Source organism: Pteropus alecto, unplaced genomic scaffold, assembly GCF_000325575.1.
Source record: "Pteropus alecto unplaced genomic scaffold, ASM32557v1 scaffold511, whole genome shotgun sequence".
NCBI lineage: Eukaryota > Metazoa > Chordata > Mammalia > Chiroptera > Pteropodidae > Pteropus > Pteropus alecto.
Window position 1 is genome coordinate 1,570,725 of NW_006431911.1, and position 19,297 is coordinate 1,590,021.

The 19,297-nt window shown below is 40.7% G+C and overlaps 1 protein-coding gene and 1 pseudogene across 1 annotated transcript in view; both read left to right on the forward strand.

The window, feature by feature from the left end:
* The window catches only part of MID1 (midline 1), a 546,989-nt gene that overhangs the window by 126,611 nt on the left and 401,081 nt on the right, over positions 1-19,297 (forward strand). The gene's annotated exons all lie outside the window — the stretch shown is intronic.
* Positions 18,699-18,814, forward strand: LOC112472308 (annotated as a pseudogene).

Here is a 19,297-nt window from a genome sequence, read left to right on the forward strand (position 1 = left end):
GAAAAAGTTCATTACTGAGACAGAAGTCAATCAAGGTTGAGGGCTGGCAAGTCGGGGATTCAGAAAAGTCCCCAAAAAGAGGAATTCTTGGGTGAAGATAAGGGCAAAACTGAAATTATCGACTATTGGTACTCTCAGAACTGGGTCAACAAGCAATTCAGCTGCATGGGTGGTATATTAGTTTCTTATCACTGCTGTAGCAAATTACCACAAACTTAGTAGATTAAATAAAACTAATTTATTATCTTACACTTCTGGATGTCAGAAGTCCAAAATGAGTTCCCCTGGGCTGAGATCATGATGTCTTTAGGGATGATTCCTCTGGAGGCTCCAAGGGAACTGGCTGCTTCTTCCATTTCTTAGAGGCTGTGGACATTACTTAGCTCATGGCTGCATCGGTCCAATCTCTGCTTCCATCCTCATATCGCCTTGGCTAACTTTGATCCTCCTGCTTCTCTCTTATAAGGATGTTCATGATTGCATTAGGCCTACCAGCATAATCCAGAAACCTCTCTCCGTCTCAAGATCCTTAACTTAATCACGTCTGCAAGTCTCTTTGCCATCTAAGGTCACATATTCACAGGTTCCAGGGTTAGGACATAGACACCTTTGGAGGGGGGACATTGTTCATGTAACCACAGTGGGTGATCCACTGGGAAAGCAGGGAGGGGTCAAGGAAGTGGATGTCATTATGGGGCAGGAGATGTAGAAGGAATTAGGATTTGAAAGAGTTGAAAGGACATGAGGTTGTGGTCTATTAGAGGGCTCTCACACTTTGAGGTCCTGGTAGCAATAAATGATCGTGTATTGTGCTGCTTCCTCAAAGAAGAAGTGCCAAATAAATGAGTCTTAGTGCCCTAAAGTAGCGGTCCACAACCTTTATAGCACCAGGGATGGGTGCTCCTATGAAAATCTGACGCCTGATGATCTGAGGCGGAGCTGAGGCGGTGATGCTAGCGCTGGGGAGCGGCTGTAAAATCAGATGAAGCTTCGCTCGCTCATTCACTCGCTGCTCACCTCCTGCGGTGCGGCCGGGTTCCCAACAGGCCCTGAACCAGTACCCATTGACAGCCCAGGGTTGGGGACCCCTGCCCTAAAGGACAAGGATCTGTGAGGTGTGGTGTCAGAAAGGGCTTCAGTAAGGTTGTTAGAACCTTGGAGGCCAATGGCCTGAAAGGGAAGACTGTGGGGGATGCTCATTGTCTTTAAGGACCTGAGAAAGTGTCCCAGAATGAAGCAACAGTGAATGGCAAAGGAGAGATGGGTAAGCTTATGGCAAAAGACTTGACAACTAGGAATATTATTTTATGTCGAGAGCGAGGCAGGAACCTAGAAGCTGCAGAGGAGAGCAGGGAATATTCTATTGCCTCCCAGTCACTCTCGCCCCATCCCCAGGTCATGACAGGTGTGGCAAGGAGCAGCTTCCCTTCCTTTAGAAAGGTCAGGAAGGAAAGCACAGCCTTAATTTAAGGGTAAGAGGCAGAGAGATGAGAGGATGTGACACTGTAGGGAGATGTTATCAGTAGACCGTGAGCTCCGAAACGGTAGGAGTGGTGTCATCTTCTGGGCACTGGGCCCAGGGGAGTTCTGAATGTTGAGAAGGAAGGTTTTTCTGGTGATCAGGTTGGGAAGACGTTCGTCCTTGCAGCGCCGAGTGCCCATGTGTGAAACAGGGCCCTGTCTTCCTGGATGGGGAAGGCCAGTACATTCTCTTGCCTAATATTCCTCATCACGGAGACATGTCTGAATAAAAAATACCTACGTGCAGCATCGGAACCCTTAAAAAGCTTCTTTACAAACTATAATTTTTTTGAATCCTCTATTTGTGCAGTAGGTATTTATGTCCTTGTTGTGCAGATAAGCCCACTGGGCCCAGGGGAACTGTAGGACCAGCCAAGGTACATGTGGCTGATAAATGGCAGGGTTGAGGTTGATCCCAGATTCTCCTAATCCAAGTCCAACTTTTCTTTTTTTTCTTATTCAGAAAGGAGAGTGGCCTAAAAAATACTGGCACAATTGAAAGGAGTGTGAGAAAAATAAGGGAGGTTTATTAAACCACCAGATAATTTTAAAATTGCTGCTCAATAGGAAAGAGGAGAGAGTGGTTAAGGGAATTTTTTAAATTTAGAAATAAATATGAAAATGATACCATAAAATCTTAAAGGAAAAAAATTATTGCCTCATGACCTACTGTTGTATTGACTTATTGTTCACTCTGTGGTGAACCCCCAAAACGTTGGCTTAAAATTTTTCCATGTGGTTTGAACACTGCCATTCTGGCTTCCGAAATGACCATATCATTTTGGAATTTCAAGTGACAGAAATACAGGACAAACTCCCAAGCAAAACAGAACTGAAATCATCCTTTACAAGATCTCCATTGGGCCAAAGTGCGGAGCGATTGAGTGGGAAGAGGGGAGGGGAGAGGAGGAGGGCAGAGGGCTCATACGTGTGAGTGCGCATGCGCGCCCGTGCCGCTATTTAATTGGGGGTTTAGAAATCACTGTTCTCTCTATACTGAATGTGCCCTCGCTATACTGTTTTGGGGATACTTTAGTGTTCTTGGGCCAACTAAAAGGAAAATCAGATAGACGGAATGAAAATATAACTCCCCCTTTCTTGAGTTTTAACTTAGAAGCTGTGAATACTAAGTAAATGCATAATTACTTTTAGCCAGGTCTTGAGAGGCTATCATTTAGCTAAGAGTTTAAACATTGTCCTAAATGTTTTTATTTCCGGGTTTTGGTAAAGATATGGAAAAGGAAGGGAGGCAAAGAAGAGTTGAAAGAAAAGAGGATTTTTATACACACATGAAATTTTTTACACACGTGTAATTACACACATGTAATTATCATGAAAAAAATTAAGCATTGTCAAAGATTAGGGAAACAAATTCCTTCAGGTGGCTACCCCCCCTCCCCTTTTTTCCCCCTTTTTTGGGCTTTCAACAAAATATTTTACCTCAACTCAATTATTCCGCTAATGTTTATATGAAGTACTCTGGAGGAATTTTAGATTTTATTTCTGCCAATAATTTAATTATATGTCAGAAGAGTTAGTTTATTTTAGCTCAACTAGTGATGAATACCTTCAGCTGAGGAATAAATCAGAGTTAAAAGATTGTGGGGTGGGGGGATTACTCATTTAGAACACTTTTAACTTTTTCCTGTGTCAGACTTAGAAGATGTACCTCCAAGGGAGACCAAATGCAATGCGCACCTGTAATGGATTTTAAGCATGGAGAAAAATCACTCTGTGATGCAGAGGAAATTAGGAACCCAGCGCAAGGGTTGCAAATCATATTAACGTTGTATTTTCATGTTCAGATAGAAATTCTGCTTGACAAGCAACCAGAGATCATTACCAAGCACTTTAAGCCTGAAATTCTCAGTAAATGCATGAGTACTCTCTTTAATGGAAAAATGATGCATCAATTGCCAGGAGACTGGCTTCCAGAAACGCATTTCCCAATTGCTAAAGGGATGAAATGGTATATATCATTGAAGACAGGTTGCTAGCAGGGAGGGAGGGATATCACGCTACACATTCCAAAAGGAATATGGAACTATTACATGGGGAATAAGTGTTCAGGCTAGGAAGTAAGAAGGCTACATAAAACATTCTCAGACACTCAACCCAACCTGAATGATTAGGCTATTCTCCAGAAAAAGTGAAGGGCGAAAGGCTTTCTCAGTTCAGTGAGTAAGTGCAATAACAGAGACGTGATGGAGACCAATTGGTTCTCTTCATTTTGTAACCATGGAAACCGATGTTGACTATCCTTCGGTCTTGCAGAGTTGCCTCCTCCTCTGTCTTCTTCACCTTCTCCTCCCCATCAGCATCTCAGCTCAACAGTTACTCCGCTGTGGAGGTCCGGCCTCTCGCCTTTACTGTTATTTTCCCTATCGTAGCTGTAGTTAGACCAGTCCGTTTTCACATCCTGTGTGTGGCAGCTTCGCCATTGTCCACAGACCACCCGAGTGCCAGTTTCTCTTTTCTAAGGAGCAGGAAAACGTTGACTTTGCGGGATCGTCGTGAGCAGAAGATGAGGTAAAGATACGTAAACTGCTGACCACAGAGACTGGCATATTTCCTCAATAATCGATGTTAGAGTTTTGAACGCCAACGGTCTTCTCCAAGGAAGACTGACGATGTCTCTTTCACTGTTTCTCATCTTCACTCTCCTTTGCTCCTTTACCTCAGCATTCATATCGAGAACATTTCCAGCACACTCGGTTGCCACTTGCTCAGCCTCCAGCACTTCACGGGCCTGCATCTCTGCCTTACCTCTGATGCCTGTCCCTGCCACCACCGTCACTCAGAGTTGTCTGGTCATGAAGATCTCTGGCTCTGAATTATCACCTGCTTTCTCCCACCTCTTCCACATATTACATACGTTCCAGGCATGAGCTTACTTAATCCTCATAACGTTACGCTCAAGGCACTGTCGCTATTGCTATTTTAAACAGAAGAAAACTGGCACAGAAAGACAATGTGATTTGTCCAAGGCCACGCGCCCAGGAAGTGGCGCAGTCGCGTTTCCGAACCAGATTAAATGGCATCAGAGGTCTGAAGCATTGCGTTATGCTTCCTCTCCTGGAGTAAGGCACTCTTGGAACATTGCCCACTGTCCCGTGGGAATCACAGACCTGTGGTTCCCCACCCGTCTCCATCCCGTGGGAATCACAGACCTGTGGTTCCTCTCCCGCTGCTTCATTCGTTTCGTTGAATACCTTCCTCAGGGTCTCACATGCCCCTTCGAAGATGTGGAACCTCCAAGGGGTTTCACCTCTATGGGGGCTCCCTATCTAGTCTCTCGTGCCTTACTTCCCTCTCCTCATCTCTCTTGCCTCTCTCAGGAATGTCTCTGAATTCTATATCACCGGCCTCCAAATCTGCATTTTCCACAGCGCACTGCTCCTAAAATCCAACAGAATTCCACCCACCCCTAAAAGAAGCCATCTCTTCTTCCACATTTTTTATACCAGCGACTGCATCATTCGCTCAGCCTCCCACTGTCAAGCCGTGGCCCTCTCTGTCCTCCCACTGTCAAGCCGTGGCCCTCTCTGTCCTCCAGCATTCAGTGTGGTTTTGAGCTAACAGTTCTATCTACAGTTGTCTCTTCACTTCTGCCTCAGGCTTTTTCACTCCTGCTGTCCGCTGACTTCCAACACCTATTAACTCTCCGTTTCCTCACCGTCAGAGCCTCCCAGTGATTCTGCTCATCAGGCAGCAGTGTCCCGACTCCCATCTGTCCTCTTCATCCTGCACCCATTTGTCTTCTGAAGCCCACTGAACTCAGAAACTAAGATATTCCCAGTTCCTCTCCTTGGAGAGAGAGAGAAGGTTATGTTTACGAAACATGGAGGAAGTGATAGGACCAACAGTCAATTCACAAAGGTCGGCACTTTGTGCTAATCCAGAAGGCAAGTGGGCCTCATGGCTTCAGAAAGAGCTCAAGGGTCAGAAATGACTGTCTCAGTGAACTTTGAAGTGACAGAAAGAAAAATGAATTTCCACACACTTGCTGTTTATAGAACTACAGATATAACTTTGTCCATAGGTGTTTTGAATAGTAATTTGAAAAACAATCTTTAGAATAGATGAGAGAGAAAAACACGCATAGAGTAGAATCAAATAAAATTATTTTGGTAGTTTGCACTCAGCAGCAATTTAGCAGATATCCAATTCAAATAAGTGTTTTTGTATTACATATTTCACACACAACTGTTTAGTATAAATGCTTCCGGATCAAATGTGGAGCCAGTGATTCAGGAAAGATCTAAACATGTATGCGATGAATATGCTTGATGCAAGGGAATAAAGGTATGAAGTGAACTAATGAATGTAGTGAATGGGCGATGGTTAGATTGATAATTTCATGAAGAAGAATATCCTAATATGAGTTTTCGACATTAGAAGCAGAAAGACATAGTGATTAACTAACTTGATTCAAGGTCAACTTTCTCTGAATGTCATTTCTTACCCTGCCTTCTAGCCCCAGGCTGGAGTGCTCTCCCTTGGAGACCTACTTCCTAGGGCCACGTGCATCTTTTTTTTTTTCCTGCTTTGATCACAGTATGTCATCACCTTTGATTTTCTTTTCTGCTTCACCGTCTAGACTTGGGCTGTTCAATATGGTAGCCACTAGGTACATGTGGCTATGAAAATTTTAAATGAATTAAAATTAAATACAGAATTTTGTCCCTAAGTTACACTAACCACATTGAAGTACTCATTAGCCACAGGTGGCTAGTGGCTGCTATATCTGGCAGTACAGATATAGAACATTTTCATCACTGCAGAAAGTTCTATTGGATTGCACTTATAGCCTCTGATCACCTTAAGGGATTGATTTTAGCCTTTTTATTTTTACATTCCCTATACCTAGCACATAGTGGGAACTCAGTAAATATTTGTGGGATGAATAGGTACAGGGAGTTCACCCACGAAAGTGAGAGAAATAATTCATAACCTATATTATTTTGAAGCTATGTGTTCAGGTTTCTCTCATTTGTTTGGTTGCTCTGGTGAACATTTGATTGTAATTAGAAATGATGGATTAAAGACAGAATTCCTTGAATTGTGTGCAAGATTGGCAAATATGTGTGCATTCAAGTGGTCTGAGCTCCAAAGACATTGTTTTCCCCAAGGATTAGTGGATATTGTCTCTGGGTATAACCATCCAGCTGTGAGGTTTGCCTGCAGAAATTTGTTAATAAAGGACATTTCTCTTCTAAAATCTTGAAAATGCCCGACTATTTACTTTCCTTTTGAAGTGTCAGGTTACCAAATGTAGCACTACAACTACATTATGCTTTTTTTTTTTTTTTTTGTATTTTGAAAGATTAATTTGATTTGAAAACTGATGTTTAAAGAGATTGGAGAAAAATGCATCCAGGAAGTAGCATCAGATAAAAGGCTTCAGTAGTGCGTGTTGACAATCAAGACATTCCCAATCGAGCTGCCTTAAACCACAAAGAGAGGGATCAGCTCACATAAGGAAACGTTCAGAGTCAGAGCATGTTCAGGGTAGTTGATTCTGTGACTTAAAGATGTCATCGAGGATCCAGGTTCTCAACATCGCTTGCCTGGGTCGTCTTGATGATTGGTTTAACTTCAGGTAAGATGGCAGAAGAGGTTCCAGGGATCACTAACAGACACATTGCTTTCCAGAGAAAGGGGAGAGACAGTCTCTCCTGTTGCCCTCTCGAAAGGCGACCTTCCCCAGAAGCCCTTACCTGACCTCCTGTCATCTCCCATTGAGTATAATAAGGCCGCATACCCATTCTCCATCCAGCCACTGGTGAGAGGACTAATATATTACTCCAGATCAGTCAGGTCCACAGGAGGAGCTGAAAATAGGTTCAGCCTCCCTAGCGTGAAACACATGATGGCACGGGAGTGAGGGATGTTTGAATGAAATAGAGATCCCTTAGCAAGAAATGAAGGGGATCCATGTTGTGTAGTTTACTAACAATTCCTGCTAGTAAGTGGGAGAGCTGGGCCTCAAAACCACTGCTCTTTGTGTGCAAAGGCAGCCCTCTTCCCACTAAGCGATCGATATGTTATTCTGAGAGGAAGGTTTAAGCTCGTGGAAAGTGAAGCATAGCACGTCCAAGGTCATGGTTTGAAGTCCAAGACAGAGCTGGTAGTGGGGCCGCGTTAGGCCAGAGGGCAGAGGAGCAGAACCTCAGCCTGGAATTTGTTACTGACGAACACTGAAGACTTGGGGAAAATATTTAACATCTCCAGGCTTCTCTCCCCAAAAAAGGGTTTTACTAGATCAGGCCTTGACAAACCATGGCTCTTAGGCCAAATCTAGCCCATCACCTGTTTTTGTAAGGAAAGATTTTATTGTCATACGGTCATGCCCATTTGTTTACATACTGTGTATGGCTGCTTTCACTATGCAACAGCTGAGCTGAGTTGTTGTGACAGAGACCATATGGCCAGCACAGCCTCAAATATTTACTATCTGGCCCTTTACAGAGAACATTTGCTGACCTCTGTACTGATCAGTGATTCTGCACTTTGGTAGTACCTTCGAACATGTATAAATCAATGATGTCTGAATCCCACTACCAGAAATTTGTATTTAATTGATTTGGGGTGACACGCAGGCATTGCTACATTAAAAAAAAAATCACTCCAGGTAAATCTAACATCTAGCCAGAAGTTCTCTAAGTGTAACATTCTTTGAGTCTACAAAGAAGTAGATGTTCAGAGTAAGTTCTCTCTTAAATTACTCAATGGTCAGATCAGAATTTGAATAATTGGAATTTAGATCCCTAAAGCTTGGGCTTTTTACCACCACTTACCAGCTAATTACTAACTTCTCTGAACCTCTGTCTCTTCATCTACAAAATGGGGATAATTGTATTTTCCTGCTTGCCTCAGTGATCAAATTGGAATGGAGTGTCCAAATGTACCTTGAAAACTGTCAAGTGTTAAATAAATGTAAATACGTTCTTGGAAACATTTTCTGGAATCACTGGAAGAGGCTTCAAAAAGAATATTTCTATTCTATAACTCTGGTGGGAAAATTTGGCTTAAATATGTATTTTCCAAATTTCATTCTATTTTATGTTTTCAAATCTCCAGGTAGATAACAGCCTATAGCTCTTCCTTCTACAGTATTCGCAGTGTTCTTATTCAAACACTTTGGCATGTCCTTTGTAGTTTTCATTTATCCCATCTTGTTACAGATCTTGGGGCTTTTTAAATCATTCTCCAACCATTAGCTTCCCCGGCCTTCTTTCTGGCTATGCGCCTCTGAATGCATGCCAGTGACTATGAAGGCTTTCCAATCTTTTTGGGACATTTTTTTCCCATTTTCTCTTTAATGAAATGCCTGGACCTGTCTACATTTTTCCAAGTGTGATCTCATCAACATCTTCTAGAAAGAGGGTCATCTCTTCACAATCATGGAGTGAAGCCTGTGAGTGTGCCCTAAACGGCGATGCAGCCATTGGCATTGCTACTACTTGGTTTTTCTATTACTATTCCTAAAATGGATTCACTTATTTTTGTGTGTCATTTTTTTCCTAAACATAAGAATTTTTACTTTAGCGTTTCTGGAATTTTTCTACATTGAGTTTTTCTTTTTCTTTTTCTTTTCTTTCTTTCTTTTTTTTTTTTTTTTTTTTACTTTTAATAGCAACTTTCATTTTCTTCTGAAACTAATTGTGATCTATACATTATATCAATAGTTGGTAAACTGTGGCCTGCAGGCCAAATCCAACAGACTGGATTTGCCTATTTTTATAAATATAGTTTTATGGGAGCACAGCCAAACCCATTTGTTTACATATTATACATAGTGGCTTTTGCGCTGTCACCAGAGAGTCGACTAGTTGAGACAGAGATCGTATGTCCCACGATGCCTAAAATATTTACTCTCTGGCTCTTTACAGAAAAGTTCACTGGCCCCTGCATTAGCTGTATTACGCTGATTTGGACCTTAACTAGATAGTTTGGGAAGGGAATTAACTATGATATATTTATATTTCTCTTTCATTTCATATTATAAAATCAGTTTATAGTCTACTATCTTTCATTTATTGATTCGTCGATCACGTCATGTGTCCTGCGTGGCTCTGGGCCCTGGGGATGGAGACGGAATGGAGATACACAGGCCTCTAGTGGGCGTGCGTGCTAGTGTGACGGGACCAAGGTTACGTCAGAAGATAAGTGTGGTAAAGAAAGTAAGGCGTAGTAATGTGGTAAAAGTGACGTGCAGACTGGCTCTGTGATGGTCAGGAAAGTGCTCCCTGGGAATTTAATGCCGGCATGAAATCTAAGCGAATGAAGAAGCAGTTTTGTGAAAATCAAAGGAAAGGGCTTTCCAGGAATAGGGAACAGCAAGAGCTAAGACCCAGAGGAAGAAACGAGCTTGGTGTGTTTCAGAAATGGAGAGATGACCACAGTGCTTCAGAGTCCAGGGTGGGGAAGGGAAGTAGGAGCTGAGACAGTGACCAAAAAAAAAAATTTACGCTAAATGTGATGGAAAGTCTTGGGGGAGGACGGGAGGCATGTGACTGACATGCTTTGATTTACGTTCGTGAGGGATCATTCTAACTTTTCTGTGAGGAATGGATTATAGGGGGTCAGGAGGGAAGGCAGGCATCCCAGTTATAAGCTATTAACCCAATACTGTCCTCAATTACAGAGGAAACTTATTAGCAAAATATAATGGAGCCCAGACCTCCACTTGGAAAGGGAAATCCAGTTTAACAAACTTGGAAACAGAGATGAATAAACTACCACTCAATCTCCAATTGACGAGTTCAGCCAAGGAGAAAACATATATATGCGGTCCATTCTGCTAAGGAGAACTCAGTTACTGGTCGTTATTCTCTTTTTGCCTTGGCCAACAGGAAGCTCCAGAGTTATACTCGTTTAGTTCTGTCAAATGTAAGACTGTACATTTCTTTCTATATCCTTCTGTGGCCTCAATTTCCTATATTTTTATCTGCAATTTATGTACTTGTGAACGGTCTGAAATCCTGTTTTGAAAGAATTGGCTAAGACGTAGAGTAATGATGGCGTCTGTAATTTCCAGAGTCTACTCAGAGTTCCCAAAGTTGTTTCCCTTTGTTCCCGTTGATTCTTTTTGTTTTTCTTAGTGTATTAGTTTACACTGGTTGTGGAAAGAGGCCCTCAGAAGCGTTTATTGTACAAATGATTAACTGACAATTACAGTTGTAATTAGCACCACAGCAGTCAAACGATTGTTCTTAACTGTTCAAGGATACCATGGACCCTTCTCATCACTAGCAAACTCAGTACACTTTGTAAAATTAACTCACTCTTACATATAAATATAAGAAAGAGGTTCTAATTAGTTCATTAGTGGAAAAGAACTCTGGCTGTGACAGATTTCTCTACTGTTACTACCCTGAGCTACATAATTAATTAAGAGAAGAATTCAGGACTAAATGGCATGCTTAAACAACACTTTCTTTCATTGGTTAATGGAATGCTGGTTCATGTAAGGGATAGCTCTTTCTCAATAGAAGCGCCATTCTGTTTGAAGTGCAGTCAGCTATTAGATGCATAATACAAGGCTGAAATGCAAGATTTCTTTCTGTTGGGTTTATAGTCTCAGGCTACAGTGGAGAGCTAGAAGAGTAAAAGGCACTCTAAAGTGGAGTCCGAAGTCAGGCATGCTGGACTGGCCATAGCGGCACTATTCATCGAGATATGTGACATAACAAAGACAGCAGGTGCTTGAACAAGATAGCACTCTTTAGGCAAAATTTTTCTCATTGCCCTCTCTGTTTTCAGAGCCCAGAATAGGCTTGGCATAGTAATGAGGCTGAAAGGTTATTCGTTGAATCAGTAAATGAATGACGGAATGAGTCTCTAACCGTGGAGGGCGTGGAGCTATATAGCCGTGATACAGGCTCTAATCTGCAGAACATCCTGAAGACAGTTGAAAACAACATCCTAGGGCAGCAAAGAAGACTTGAGGGGTAGGGAGGGGAAGCTGCCTGTAAACTGGGTCTTGGGGGCTGGGCAGGGTTTGGTAGGCTGGGGATACTGGAAGGAGTCATCCTATGCTGGGAGAAAAGCATCGACAAATATAGCATGTGCACCCAGCAAATAGTTTTCCTTGGCAAGACCCCCAAATCCTCACAGGGAACATCAGAACCCTGTCACGGTAATATGCCGCTTTTCACATGCCCCTGGGAATTCACACAAAAAGTGTCTCATCATTCTTTCGCAGTGTAAATTCACTGGTTTTAAGTTGAATATATTTAATTTTAATCAGTAGATAATTATTTTAATATTTTAATGGCTAATAGCTTTATTAATGATATATAAAAGCAAATTTTGTCTTTCCCCACTTAAGTTCCCATTTATTTTTCTTAAATAGGTTTTTTAAAATATCTAAGATCCATGGTGGAAAGAATGTGGGAGGAAGCATGGTTTGTTGACAAATCAATTATTGGCTGAAGGACACACTGAGCTAGTTGTTTACTATTCACAGTGACCTCATCTGCACACAGAGGCCATAGTGCCTGGTTTACAGAAATGTCATAAGCATTAAATAATATCGTGGATAACATTTTAGCAGTTATAAAGGGCTATATAAATGCAATACTGGATGGGGAGTATCTCTCTACTAGTTTAGAGCCTACTGCACAGCCTACGTGAAAGAGAAGGCAGGCAGGAACTAATAGATATCTGGAGAGGATCCAATGTATGTGAGTGTCATTTCAGGAACAGTATGGGTCAAATTCAGTGGCTAATTAAATGAACAAAGATCATAAAAGAAGGAAGAGATGAAAATGACTAAAGTCTTGAACCCATATGATTAGGCTGATGATATTAATACATGTGCAAACATATGTAAATGCACACGCATGCATACAGGTATATTCGTGTGTGTGTATTTGTATTTTTAAAGGTGAGAATGGAAATACAATTTCAGAGAATGTTCTTCATCTAATTGTGCAGCAAGAAAAAAATCTTGTTCTTTGGTGGTTTTGACGTGTTTAGGGAAAAGTGTGGTTGAAATTTTCACTTCCAGAGAGATGGCCACCATCCCTCAAGTGCCTTTTAGACAGTTGCACGAGATAGAAGGTGTGATCGAAGGTGTTTTTCTTAGCTGTGAGTGTCACGCAGCTTTGGAACAGAATACTAAGGATTCCTTGAAGGCTCTTTTACTGGAGGTTTTAAATACAAGAAGGCTGATCATTCACCTAATGTAGGTAAATTTCAGACTAGGGACAAACAACTAACGAGATGTCCTCTCTGATTCCCATGTGTACAGATTCCCATGATCATCTGTGAAAATGAGGATTGTAATTACAGAGAGGAAGGGAGAAATATGAAAACTGAACAGCATGCCCAAATTGGGTGATCACTGAATCACTGAGTCACTCTGCAAATATTTGTTGAGTACAAAAATGTGCCAGACCCTGAATTAGAGCTGGGGCAACAACTAGGGACAACCCGGCCCTGCTCTCAGGATAGTCATCGTGTAGTGGGGGACAAAAGGGACAAAAGGGATTGCTACTATTTGCAATTTACAAGTCCTAAATGATGCAGTTAAAATGTCTATCTACTTTCTTCATTACCTCTCATGTGTCATCATCCCTAAAATCGTTGCTGTCACTCCTAGATGTGTGATAACGTGACTATGTCACAGAGGAGTATGTTATCAGGGTTGAAATAGGCAACCACTTGTGTGGTGGGTCCTGACATGTGCCAATAGCTCCACTTATTTAAAAATAGCTTCCCCAGCAACCGTCTGGGAGGCCTGCATGTCCTATTTGAGACTCGGGTCCTGGGATGAAGTTTTAGACCTTGAGACGGTCCCTTTAAGCTGTCCGCATAAGTAATCATTCCCAGCGAGTTCTGTGCAACAGTCTTCCTGTAGGACACCGAAGAGAAAAGGCAGAGTTCCACGTTTAAACACATTACCAAAACAGTCCATAAACATGAACATAGAAAGCTCCAGGCATAAAAGGCTTTGAGAGGTTTAGACTCCCCACACTTTAGTCATGGGACCCTTCTTTCCACAAGACTCTCGGTAACAGCTGGTGAGGCACATGGCTTTGGGAAATGCTGCTTCCTCAGATCGGGTGGCATCTGCAAAAGCAGGGAGTTGAGCCTCAAGGGAATGGAACACCAGACAAGCTAATTCAAATGGAAGAGGGAGAGGAGAAGATTCTGACCATGCATTCTCCTGACAGCCTTCTGCCTACAGTGTTGACCTTGCACGTATAGCTGGGCTGAATATCGACCCGCAGAAATGGAGCAAAGTCCCATTCTCAGCCACCTTATTGCTTAAGGAATTTTTAAGAGACAAGGGTGAAGGATTCCAACTGCAAACATATACACATGTGGGTGTAAGAGACATAAACAGAGAAGAGCACTTATGGGTAACAGAAGTGGCAGCTGGGACTGTAGCGCTGGGTGGTTTGTGTTTGCACAGTTTTTTTTTTTTTTCGTTTTTTTTTCGTTTTCTTTCTTTCTTTCTTTTTTTCTTTTAGTCCAGAGTAGTTCTTAGAGTACATAATCCATATGGCGTGTTTAGAATAGACCACATAGTCTGAAAATGGAGCTCCTGAGAAATTCATAGATAAAAATCTCAACCGTTATTTTCATATGTAAAAGCTGGAATCGTCTTGTAAAGATAATTCAAGATGAAATATTTCCATTTCCATTTGAACACAGAATTATTTGGTTTTCATTGCACAAAATTCCAGCTAGAGCCTCCTATTAAAGTCACATGCCTGACTGCAGGCATTTTCGAAGTGTCTGTTACAACACTTCAGTATTTAACTGGCAGGAAAAGATTTATAAAGAGAAGATAGGCAAAGAGCAGATCTGGAATCAGATGCTCTGATAATTTATTCTATTGGGGAACAGGAAAGGGTGACCTGTAGAATTTTAAGTATGGAAGGTGCTTGACTACTTGGCTTTATGATAAAAATTCCAGTTCATTTTCAACTCTGTCCTTTGCTTAACAACTTTAATTCTTGAAAACCATTAAATGGAAAAAAGTTCCCATTAATTAGATTGAATATATACTAAATAGATAAATACATAGAGATTTTGTAAAGGTTTGTTTAAAGTTATTTTTTTTGACCCATTTTCCTTCCTGATTTTTCAACAATTTGAGGCTGATGGTTGCATTATACTCACACTTACAAATAAAATTGTAGCACAGAAATATACGTTTGGGGAAACATTAGGATTAAATGTGACTGTGCTTCAAAATATGGAAATGGCACATGTGGCCAACAGCCATCAACCTGTTCAGCCCTCTTGCTTGGTGTAAGGAGCAAGCGAAATTCTTTGGGTTTATTCAAACATGGTATACATGAAATTTCTTTCGTATTATTGTATTCTCTGACTAAAAATTATTATGTCAATTAAATTGGTAAGTATGTCATTGCCTAAGTTAATAATGTCGACATATCAGTTCTTATAGTTTATTTATTTAGTGTATTTTGGGGTGAAAAGTTGATATTCTGGGGGAAAAATAATTCTCCCAAAAGTGATATAACTTAAAAGCAATTATGGCGCAAAAAAAAAAATCATTAACTGCAGAGGTATTATATATTAAGTATTATATATTACATTTATTACATCTGTATCATGATAATTTCCAGTTCACTTTAAAGAAATTTAATTTCTGATAAAAGGATAGGGATAAATAACTTGCTCAGGGACTTATATCAAGTTTATAGACGTGCAATAAATTAGACAACACGATTTTACACAGCAGTTTTGGAAAGTTTGCTTCCAAACAAGTCAAGCAAAGAAAGATTAGTCTGTTGGGAAAATCTCTGAATACTCAAACAGAAGAGAAGAGCTTTTGTCCAGGACTGGCCACTAACCAGCTCTGTGGCCTTGGAAAAGTCTTATGGCCTCTGGGAGCTTCTTTTTCCTCATTTGTAATTAAAGAGGAGTGGATGGCTACACTACATATTCATTAGTTCTTCAAGCATCCATATTCTGGAAGCTAATAATGTTTTAGTTAGCCTCTTAAAGTAGAGGATACAATACATGTGGAATTTCCACTTTAAGATGTCCCCAGTGATTACTGATTTATACTTATGCCTATGCCTATATTTATTTGTAGTAGAAAGAAAGAGGTTGATTTGAGCGTTTTGGAATAAAATCTTTCTAAATCACCTCATACCACCTTCATTTATAGAAATTGTGGGACCCTACTGGGCACAAAAGGATTTGAGTATTATATCAGGTTGATAAAGATAAAACTAACAAAGCATCTAGAAACTTGAATTGCAAACGCATTATGAATTGGAGTCAGTAAATCACTAGATATTGTCATCACCCACTATGTGCAGTGTACTTTGCTTCTTGTTTTTGTATTCATCTCTGGAGCGGTTTGGTACCAGATCAGTGTTTCAGGAAATTAGTTGCTACTGAGATTTTTCTCAGAGTATTTCCAGAAGTTCAGTTAGTGCCACATGGATGGCTTTAAAGGCGACATATGCTAATTTACATAGAAATGAAAATGTAAAAGCTATGCCTTCAACGAAAGTCACCAAAAGTCTGAAAACCAAAACTCTGCTCATAAAATTTTAATCTCTTCCAATTGGATTAATAACCGATGGTCCCATGGAATGACAAATATTTTAACTTTAAATTGGAGTGTCTCAAACTTGGCACTCTAGACATTTTGGGCCAGGTAATTCTTTGTGGTGGGAGCTGTAATGCGCCCTGTAGGATGTTTAGCGGCATCCCTGGCCTCTACATTTTAGATACAGGTAGCACCTCTTTCCCCATTGTGACCCCAAAAACATTTCCACACATCGTCAAATGTCTCCTAGGGGGCAAATTGCCTCAGTCGAAAACTACTGCTTTGTAGCAAGATAAGTTGACAAGGATATTACATCACAAGTGTTGTCTTCTTGAAAATAATACTGGTGTAATTATACATTTGACAAGTAAAAATAATGTGATGCTAACTGAACCCTGCTTTAAGTTTTCAATGCTTGCTATGCTATCTTCTATTTGTGAATGGGGTTCAATACAGTTAATTTACTGCCCTTTTAAATTGTTACACAACATGGAGCTAATTCACATATATCGAATAGGAACTGGACTGGGAATCGAGAGTTAGTCCATATATTAAAATGGATGGAGGGAGATTATCTTCAAAATTGAACAAAGAAGAATTTGTTTCTTTCCCTTGGAGTGGACCTAAGAAACTTAATTTATGTTGACTTTTTTTTCGTAAGAGTTGGAAGCAGAGAAACTAAAGCCAGAGCACAAGAACATTTGAAAATGAATAAACCCAAGCCATTTCTTTCATGCTTACTTCAGTTGAGAAAGTTCTCACCAGATGATAATGGATAGGCTTACACTTCTCCTGGAAGTCGTGATGTTTTTGCCAAAGAAACTTTTTATCATCAGAAGCAGGCTAAAAGTATGTGAAAACATGCAAAAAGAGAAGGTCCTCAGGGGTTGATATTTGTGTATATATATGTATATGTTTGTGTGTTTTGTAACCTAGTCTTGCCAGAAGCTCAGAGACCAGCCAAAGGAGCAGCGTAGTAATCTAGCTGAGTTGGATCAGGTAATTTGGACCTAGGTGGTCAGAGTGGAGGTGATGAGAGCAGGTGATAGAATTTGCTGAATCAAATGTGAATGCGGGAGAAGCCAAGGGTGTCTCTAAGCTCCTTGACAAAAGCAGAAAGATGGATGGAGTTGTCATTAGCTGAGATGGGAAGACTAGGAGGAGCAGGACTGGGAGCAAATGGGAATTGGGAGGAATAGTAAAAGTTCCATTTTGGACATGTAATATTTGACATGCCTGTTAGACACCTAATAATGGATGTTGAGCAGGCAGTTAAATTATTAGAGTATGGAGTTCCGAAGAGAAGTCTGAGTTGGGGATATACTGCATACAGACATTACAGAAGGTCCCATGACTGGAAGCGATCTACCAAAGAGGGTCGTAGAAAGGAAAGAAGAGGGAAGAGGTGGAGGGCCTGAGTCCCAGGGCGCTCTGACAATAAAAAGTCAGGCGCACAATAGCCAAAAGGTGTAAAGAACCCAAATGTCCATCAACAGGTGAAACGAATTGCGCTCTGTCCATACAATGGAGTATTATTTCAATCATAAAAAGAAATTGCGTACTGACATATGCTATAACATGGATGGACTTCAAAACATTATGCTAGGTCAAAGAAACCAAAAAGTAAAAGTCACATATTATATGATCCTATTTATACGAAATGGCCAGAATAGTTAAATCCATAGAAACAGAAAGCAGATTATGGTTTCTGGGGATTAGGGGGTAAGGGATTAGAGTGACTGCTCCATGGGTACAGGGTTTTCTTTTGTGGTGATAGAAATGTTTTGAAACTAAGCAGAGGTCATGGTTGTACACCATCGTGAATGTACTAAACGCCACTGAATTGTTCACTTAAAATGGTTTATTTTTTTATTGTTTTGTTAGTTTCAGGTATACAATATATTGGTTAGACATTTATATAGTTTTAAATGGCTTATTTAAAAAAATATTTATTTGTTTTCAGTTACAGATAATATACAATATTAGTTTCAGGTGCACAGCACAGTGAGGGTCTTGTTTTCTTATCCATTCAGCCACTCTATGTCTTTCGATTGGAGCATTTAATCCATTTACATTAAAATAATTCTTGATAGCTGTGTAGTTATTACCATTTTATTATTCATATTTTTGATTTTTTTTTTTTTTTCTTAAAGAAGTCCCTTTAACATTTCTTGTAATACGGGTTTGCTGGTAATGAACTCCTTTAGCTTTTTCTTATCTGGGGAGCTCTTTATCTGTCCTTCAATTCTAATCAATAGCTTTGCTGGGGGTGGGACCAGCCTATTCCTCGTATCGACCCCTCCTGCCAGTCTCGAGGTGGCCTCTTCTGTTAGTTAGTGGCCTCTTAGTTTAATTAGACTTCAGGCTGTTCTCAATTATGGCTGTTTCTGTAGTTTAGTTGTAATTTTGATGTGGTCATTGGAGGAGGTGAGCACAGCATTTACCTACTCCGCCATCTTGACTGGAAGCCCCAGGGTTTAGCTAAAATGATTCATTTTATGTTATGTGAATTTCACCTCAATTTTTAAAAAGTCAGTTTGTGGATGTGGTTCCATGGTGTAGCGGTTGGCACATCTGCTTTTCACGCAGAAGGTCCTAGGTTCACACTCCAGTGGAGCTACTGTCCATGGTCTACGGCCGTGCCACCCTGAACAAGCCCAATGTGAGATCTCGGAAGCTAAGCAGGGTTGGGCCTGGTTAGTACTTGGATGGGAGACCACCTGGGAAGACCAGGTGCTGTAGGCATAAATAATAATAAATAATAAAAAAATAAAAACAAAAAATAAATTAACAGTCAGGTTGAAGAGAAGAGGGGAGCAAAGGATCCTGAGAAGAAGCATCTAGAGAGGCACACGGAACAGCCAGATATCGAAAGTATTTCGAGGGAGACAGAGTGATGAGCTTTGTAAAATGTCACTAATGAGCCATGTACGATGTGGACTGAAAACTGAGGTTGGATTTAATAATGTGGCAGTAACTAGTGAACCTTCAGTAGAACAGCCTTCGTAAACTGAGTGCTGGCTGCAAAAGCTTGATCAGAGGAGACTGAAGAAATTGAGAGGCAGGAAATTGGAAACAGGAAGTAGAGACAACATTCTGAAGGACGCTTGTAAAAGGATGTTGAGACATGAGGCAGTATCTGGAGAAGCATCGGGTGATGGAAGAAATAACTGCATGGTTTGAAGGCAATTTTAAAACTTTTATTTATTCCTCTCTCTACCCTGTAAT